We start from the raw sequence: 9,013 nt of genomic DNA on the forward strand, positions 1-9,013 counted from the left end.
AAATTCCTGTGATCTCAGGTTAAAAAGAAAATATTTCAAATATTGTGAAATTACAGTTCAGGATCACACAAGCCTTAGGACCTATCACTTTAAAGGAGCAAAGGACTTGAGATATGAAATTATGGAGTGTAAAAGAGGTGAGATTACAATGAAGAATAATCTACTCCACAAAAATGAATATAATCCTCTATAGGAGAAATTGGATATTTAAAGGAATAGAAGACTTTTTAAAGCTTACCTGGCTTACGCAGTATGACAGATAATATTAATGCTCACTCTTTGCTCTTCTTTGTAATAGAAAGCAGTGAAGTAAAAGAGACTAATAGAATCTGCCTCTATTTTGAATATAGACACATGTTCAACTTTTGTATGAAAGAGGAAAAAAGCTAGTAAAATTTTACTAATGTTTTTTAAAATAGTGATATAAATTTATAATGAAAGCAAAAAAGGGAAGACAGGAATAAAACAAAGCCTCTTGAACTTTAAAGAATTAAAAAATTTTACTAATGTTTTTTAAAATAGTGATATAAATTTGTAATGAAAGCAAAAAAGGGAAGACAGGAATAAAACAAAGCCTCTTGAACTTTAAAGAAGAACAATCCACAATGTTGCAGATGGCAGTGACAGTAGAAGAATTTAATTTAATTGATTTTGGAGGATTGTTGATTGCTCACTTTTCTCATAGGATAGGAACTGCACATTTCTTTGAAGGGACCAAGAAGCTTTTGGAGGTTTGGTTCTCCCAGTAGTAGCTAGATAGAGTATCCTAAGGTTTCAGTGGAACAAACTTTTGGAGAATGTGCATTTTCAAAATCATTAGTGTGACAAAAACTGACAAGCATGAAGCTTATGTATTTAGTGAGAATAGCATGTTTCTCTCCAAGAGACATTCAATTTTTAAGACATGTGGTACTCACCTCTTACCATAAACACTAGTCTGCCTATTGGAGCTTTCAAGGAATATAGTGCATTAGAGTCAATTCAAAGCTTCTTTTATTCTCATTATAATTTCATGAAATCTTCCCACCAAGAGTACCCATACAAGAATTTCCAGAAAGAATTAGAATTCCTTAATGAAATTTTCCCAAAGAGAGCAACATATTGTATGGGGCATATGAATCCTGTTCACTGGTACTTAATATACTTTAAATTTTCCAGAGAGTTAGGTTATTAATCAGCCAGATCAGATACTGGAAATTCTGATTAGTGAGCTTGACCCAGCAATTATGTACCAGTTCTACATGAAAGATAGTGTTACTGCAAATGATATAACTTGTGTGAGTGGAATTCATGACCTGATATATGGTTCTATCATTGATGCTACAATGTTCAATCCTTGTAAGTATTTAATGAATGGAATGAAATCAGATGAAACTTATTGGAAGAGTCACATCACTCCAGAATCAGAATTTTCTCATGTTAACTTTGAAACACAGACTTCTTATGATTTTGATCAGGAAAGTAATGGAAGTTTTCAAGGCTGGAAAATTTGTGACCACCTTCTTTGTAAATCTGAGTTCTAAATGTTGCACAGTGTTTTAAAGACTGAAAGGTTTAAATATCTTGATTCTCAGAATGCTCAGTTCAATGATTATAATTTCATTTTTACAAGTTTTTCAAAGAATAGCTATAAAAGCAGAGTTAATTAAGAAAATGAAGAAAAAAAAAAAACACAAATAGAAGGTGGCAGCTTTCTAGTCAATGATACATGGGACTATGTCTTCAATATCCACTGCCTTGTAGTTACAGAAAGCCCTAGATGTAATCATAGTATACTCATTTTGAATTGTGTATATTACTATATCAAAGAATTAGATTATATTTTGTATGACTGCTCTCTTTTGTGTTTAGGTTTTCTATGCCACCATTTCTGTGAACTTAAAGTGCAGTGCATATAGATAAAACAATCCAATTACAAATATGCACAGTGTAATTTTTCTCCTGGTAGCACCAAAAATTCTCCACAAACAAGGTTTTTGTCCTCATTAGGTGCTGGCCTCAATCTAAATCATATGGGACTGTTCTGTCAAATTGATGCCATTTTTTTTTTTGGAGGGAGCAGTTTCTTGCAATTTGTATACCACATTTTTTCCTCCACTAATTCTAATGGCATTAGTTCCTACCTAAACACAAATGTATTTTTGTACTTGAGGAGTTAGACATTTTATCTTCTTAAGAAAATTGATTACTATGGCTTATGATTTTGCTTATTATCAATTTTGAGCATTGGGACATTACTTTTTTCTCTGTAGTTTTAGTTCTTTAAGCTCAGTGATTTTCATCTTTCACTTTATAAAAATGAACTATTTGCTGTTACACTGTGTTAACATTAGCCTTTTACCTTGAGGATGAAAAGATCCTAATTCAAGTCAAGGTGGGTTTGGTGATCTCTTTCATGAATGATTGGCAAAGGTGAAGAGGTGGAACACCAAGACTTTCTCCGGTATATATTGGTTAAAATTAGCATGCATGAAGTTATAGAGAGTTATGAAGGCCCCAACTACACCATTTTCATACTCCACAATTAATAAAGCCACATGTAAAGATCTATAACTACAGACAGATAAAACTTTAATTTTATATACATATATATGTGTATGTGAATAATTTAGATTGGGAAATTTAGTATAATGGATATAGAATTTACCAGACAATGCTATTAAACTTGGATCATTCACTACAACTTGTTCTTTAGTAGTCAATCCAACATAATTGTGAGTAAACAATATACTGTTAACTTAATTTTGTTATTCAAGCAGAATCTATAAATCTTTTTGTCTTGTGACTTAAAATCCTGTAATATTGTGGCTCATGAGACAATTATGCCATATTTGATAATGTTGTGACTTCATTTGTCCTTCTTAATTAATAGGATGTTTCCTTTAACTGTGACTTAATGCTATCAAGTGAATGTTTGCACAAAATGAGAACTAGCTAGGTTATCTGGGCAGACAGTGAAGAAAAATGCATTTCATATAAAAAATAAAATGTGCTCAAAAATGCTCATTTAATGAATGTCTAGTAAATGCAGGCTTTCAAGAGTTGACAATTTCATCAAATAGTTGGGGGATTTTAGTAGTTGTGAGACCAACAAAATTACTTAAATTTGATATTTCTCTTTTGTCCCCATAATTTTGTTTTGACTCTTTTTGTATTGATGCAGTGGTGTATTTTTCCTTCCATATTTATAAAGGAAACCCTCTTTTTAGTCTTTCTAAACTTTAACAAAATTTTTTGGTTAGTAATCAAGTGGTTGAAAAATTGTTTTGAATTTTATTATAAGCATGTTGTTGATTAAAGGCTTCACTAAAGAAGCATTCTACTAACTTGGTCAATTTCATTCTAATATTTTTTTATGCTTGATCTTTTTCAGAACCATTAATTCAAGTGGATTTGGTTTATTAAACAAAGTCTGAAGAGATTTGATGTTGGCTTGAGATCTGATTATTTAAAAATATAATGAAGATCCTTTTAACTAGTTTGAAAAAAGCACAAAATTATATGTCCAAAAACACAGACCTTAGAAAAGTGAAAGCTATTGAATAGATATTAATCAAAATTAAAATAAGATGATAAGAAGAGGGGAAATTTCTGTGTCATAAATCCTCTCTTCATGATATTAGATTTTAATAAATTAAAATGTATTTTAAAAATTTGTACCAAAAAACTCACTCCTTCAAAAATTTGTTTAATTAAAAAAAAAGAATTCATTTTTAAAATTTTTAAAAACTAACTTATTTAAAACTAAATATAAAATAAGAAAAAATAGAAAAAGAAACACTAAAAGGAAAGAAAAATAAAAAACAATGTCAGGTGCTCAGCAGAATATCAGGAATGATTTAAAATATATAATAAATTTCCATTTCAAGAAAATTATAATAGAAGATATTATAATCATGACTGTGTATCTTTTCTTTGCTTCCTTTTAAATTATTCTTTTTACTCTGCTGTGTACTTTATTCTTTTTCTTTCCCCTTTCATCCGCTCTACTTTCTTCAAACAGGCTGTAGTTAAGCATAGATATATTTATGCATATATATATTCATACATTCATAATACATATATATATACATATTTATTTCCACATACATCTATATTCATACATGCATAGACCTACATGCATACATGCCCATATATACTTAGACACACACACATATACATACATACACATACGCATTTGACCATGGGTAAACATGTATCCAGAACAATATTAGTATGACTGACATATAATGTAGATTTCCTTTTAATTGAATCTTTAAGTTTGATTTTGTCTGACATCAATGATTACTTTATTTCCTAATAAATTCTATTCCTGATCCTTGTTATTATGTTTATGTATATCTCTTATTTCCTATTCCTGCTAACTCTTCTACTTTAGTTGTACTCCTTTATTGCCTTGCTATTATTTAATCTTCCCCCACCCATAGATCCTTCCCTTTTATGCCCTTCCCAACCTTTTGCCTCATTCTTTATTTCTTTCCTATTAATCTACACACATCCCATTGTCATAAATCTACACATTCTTCTATACCCAATGTTAACCAATTTTCTTCCAGCCTTATTTCTTTAAAGATTTTTGGAGGGTGCTTTACATTTCAAGACATATATACTGTAAGATTACTTTAGGTTCAGGATTCCCATTCAGCAGGTATAGTCTTAAAGAGGGTAGATACAAGTTTATTGCTGCTCAGAACCTTGATTGAACTAAGACTTAAGGGAAGAGGAAACTCATAGCACAAAAGAAACACACAATTAACAAATACAGTGGCCACCATAATAATTAAGATACTATAAGAAACAAGCAACATACAACATACATCATTACTATTCCAAGGAAGTACCAACATCTGAATTCCTTCCTGAGAGAATCCATGGTCACATCTATTCAGAGAATTGAGTGGGAACCATTGCTAAGCAAGCTGAACAGGACTTCCTAGGCAGAATCCTCAAAGTCTCTTTCCACTAACGGAGTTTTTATAGGCTAAGAATAAAGAAGGTACTACACTCAATACTGTCATTTGTTTTTGACTCTTGAGACATAGCAGTCTCCCAGGTAAAGGATGTACTGTCACAAGAGACTCACTAAGGAGAATATTTGTTCATTCCTTTAGGAAGATTATGTTTGTGGCAGGAACTGACAAGATATCTAGCATAAATATAGATGTGGAATAAAGGATGCTTGTTACTTAAGGCAATAAAAGAATGGCCGATCCTTTTTGTGTGTTTCCTTTGCATAACATCAGATAACTGTAAGCACGTTCTCATGTTTTTGGCAAAAAAAAAAAAAAAAAAAAAAATTACACAAAATACATGGTTGAGATTTAATTAAAATTTCTCTCTTAGGCAATGGTGGAGCCAAGATGGTGAAGAGGAGACACAGCTTTTTCTGAGTTCTCCCCAGTATCACTCAAATTAATAGCAAATCAAGCCTTTGAACTGGTTTTGGCATGTCAGAGTCCACAAATATTTGAAGTGATGAATTTCCAGCAGAAGATAATTTGGAAGAACTTCAGAAATCAGAAATCAGACACAGATGCAGGTCAAGCACAGGCAGCCACACAGAAACAAAGCTCAGGTGCCCGAGTTCAGGCAGTGCAGAGACACAAGGTGGCATGTGGCATGGCCAGGGAATTTACCAGGAGGAATTAACAACAATATTATCTACTCTGTCCTGGTTGCAGGCAAGTAGATCAGCAGATTAGCTGTAAGACATCCAACACAAATAAAAAGTCAAGAAGTGAGCCCCTAAATCCAGAATATCACAGGATCTGGCCATGCCCAATCAGCACTTAAGGTTAGTCAGTACCAACCCAGCACAGCCTCTATTGCCCATAGAGGAAGCTTGGAAAATCTCCCCTTTGCCCTAAAAGCAGACCTCAACCTTTTTTTTTTTAAATGAGCAAAAAAGCAAAAAGAATTCTGGCCATGGAGAGTTTTTATGTAGAAAGAGTAGAACAGATTTCAAACCCTGAGGACACTAAAAGCATATTGTCTCCAGATGAAGCCCCAAAGGGTGGTATGAATTGGTCTTCATCTCACAAGGCTCTTTTGGAAGAATTCAAAACTGATCTTAAAAGAGAGTTAGAAGAAAAGTGAGGAAAGGAAATGAGACCTTTGCAAGAGAATTTAGAAAAGGAAATGCAGAAATTATCTGAAGAAAAGTCCTTACAAAATAGAGTTAGTGAAATTGAAAAAGCATATAACTCCTTCAAAATAGATTTCACAAAATGAAAAAAGAAAACAAATCCTTAAAAAACAGAATTTTAAATGGAAAAAGAAAACAACTCCATGAAAACCAGTTTGTGAAATAGAAAAAAAAATCCATAGAACAAAACAACTCATTTAAAAAATTCAATTGGCCAAATACAAAAGGAGCTAAAAGAAGGTAACTGAATAAAATAATTCATTAAAAATTAGAACTTAACAAATGGAAATGAATGACTGAATGAGATATCAAGAATCAGTCAAACATAACAATACAAAAAGAAAAGATAGAAGAAAATATAGCATACCTTATTGGAAAAACAAGTGACATTTAAAATAGATCTAGTGTCTATTAGAAAATTTAAGGATTGTGGAACTTCGTGAAAATCATAATGAAAAAAAGAGCCTAGACATTATCTTTCAGGAAATCATCAAGAAAACTGTCCTGATGTCCTAGAATCAGAAGGTAAAATAACCATTGAAAAATTCAATGATCACCTCCTAAAAGAGATTTATATATTATAATGAATGTTGGAGGAGATGTGGGAAAAGTGGGACACCAATACATTGTTGGTGGAATTGAGAACTGATCCAACCATTCTGGAGAGAATTTGGAACTATGCTCAAAGGGTTATCAAACTGTGCATACTCTTTGATCCAGCAAAGGGGTTAATATCCCATATAGATTTAAAGGAGGGAGAGGGACCATATGTGCAAAAATGTTTGTGGAAACCCTTTTTGTAGTAGCAAAAAACTGGAAACTGAGTGGATGCCCATAAATTGGAGAATGGTTGAATAAGTTATGGTATATGAATGTTATGGAATATTAATAATAAAAGATAATAACAAATAATAATATAGAAATGATCAGCAGGATGATTTCAGAGAGGCTTGGAGACACTTATATGAACTGATGCTAAGGGAAATGAGCAGAACCAAGAGATTATTGTACATGGCAACAGTAAGATTGTATAATGATGAATTCTGATGGATGTGGCTTTTCTCAACAATAAGATCATTCAGGTCAGTTCCCATGATCTTGTGATGAAAAGAGCCATCTATACCCAAAGAGACATTTGTGGAAACTGAGTGTGGATCGCAGCATAACATTTTCACTTATTTTGTTATTGTTTGCTTGAATTTTATTTTCTTTCTCATTTTTTTTCCTTTTTGATCTGATTTTTCTTGTGCAGCAAGATAATTATATAACTATGTATTCATATGTTGAATTTACATGTATTTTACCATCTTTAACTTAACAAATAATTCATACAATAAAAAATAAGTGTTTAATAAAGATGTTTTCACTTCTTAATAAAATATTTCTCACTAGGATTTCTTATATACACACACACACACACACACACACACAAACCATTCCCTATTTAATCAATTCCCAATATAAGTAGGTTTTCAGAACTATCTGCCCTTCTTGTCATCTAATGCTTCTGTGTTCTTTATTCCTCTGCACCTTATTCATCTTTTCATAATTATTATTTTTATCTTTTTCTAGATAATTTTACTTTTTAGAATAAGATCATATTCAGTTCTGTTCTAATCTTTCTTTTGAACTATTAAATTTATGTTATCAATAGCAAATATATGATTTATGTTGTCCTTATTGAATAACTTGAAATTACTCTTTGATGTTAGCTCTTACATGTCAAATTTTCCATTGAGTTCAGGTTTAGTTGAGAAAAATCCGCATGTATAATGGATCTACATTTTTTTCATTCAATATTATATTTAATTTTTCTTGATATATATTTTGGCCACAGGCCTAGTTACTTTGATTGTTTACATACAACATTCCAGGAACTACAGTCTTTTATTATAACAGTCTAATAGATTCTGTACAATACTAATTATATCTCTGTCATATTTGAATTTTTATTTGAGTAGTTGCTTCTTGTAAATTTTTCTCTTTGATCTGGAGGTTTCAAAATTTAATATTAATTTTTCTTTGTGTTTTTCTTGTAGGATCTCTTTGAGTTGGTTATCTGTGTATTTTCTTTATTTCTACTTTCTCCTCTCATTCCATAGGCAATTTTCTTTGATTATTTCTTACATTATTGTGCAAAGTTTTTTGTTTGGTCACATTTTTCAGGTAATCCAATTATTTTTGTATTTTCTCTTTTTGATCTGTTCTATAGATTTGTTTTTCTTATAAAATGTTTCCCTTCTGTTCTATTTTTCATTCTTTATATTTTGTTTTGTGATTTATAGTTCACTAGATTTCCCTTGCCCAATTTTAATTTTCAAATAATTAATTTCTGCCTTAAGTCTGAAGATCTTTTTTCTAGTAGTTTGACCTTCTTTTCATAATTGTCTTGTTTTTCTTGGATGGTCATTTTTTTTCTTAGTTTTTCCTCAAACTCATTTGATTTTATCAAATATATTTTGAGTTCTTTTTAAAATTATTTTTGGGCAAGTTGCCATTTAAGGTTACTCTTCATAATGAAAAGATTTTTTTAACTTCACTGCCCTCCTCTGAAGATGAAACCGTTTCCTTGCTATTCCAATTGTAAGTTTCTATGATTGGGTTCTTTCTTCTTTGCCTTTTCATTTGTTTTTAATTAGAAGTATTAGTATAAACACCTATAATCCTGGGATAAGGGGGGATGGTACCCATGTTTGTGTGGCACAGCTGGGTCTGGCATTCCTAATCAATTGAAGTTCCCCTCAATCTTCCAGGACTCCCCACATAGTCCAGGAGCTCCTGTGGTTAAGACTGAAGCTGCCTCTGAATCCAACTAGCTCCAAGGTTTCCCAGTTTCTGTTTCTGCAGTTAGCCTAAAGGTATTAACAC

General features: G+C 31.6%; 1 pseudogene; it reads left to right on the forward strand.

The window, feature by feature from the left end:
- Positions 1-818: 818 nt before the first annotated feature.
- LOC127561530 (S-adenosylmethionine decarboxylase proenzyme-like) lies at positions 819-1,649 on the forward strand (annotated as a pseudogene).
- The last annotated feature ends 7,364 nt before the right edge of the window (positions 1,650-9,013 follow it).

Source organism: Antechinus flavipes, chromosome 4, assembly GCF_016432865.1.
Source record: "Antechinus flavipes isolate AdamAnt ecotype Samford, QLD, Australia chromosome 4, AdamAnt_v2, whole genome shotgun sequence".
NCBI classification, from domain to species: Eukaryota; Metazoa; Chordata; class Mammalia; order Dasyuromorphia; family Dasyuridae; genus Antechinus; species Antechinus flavipes.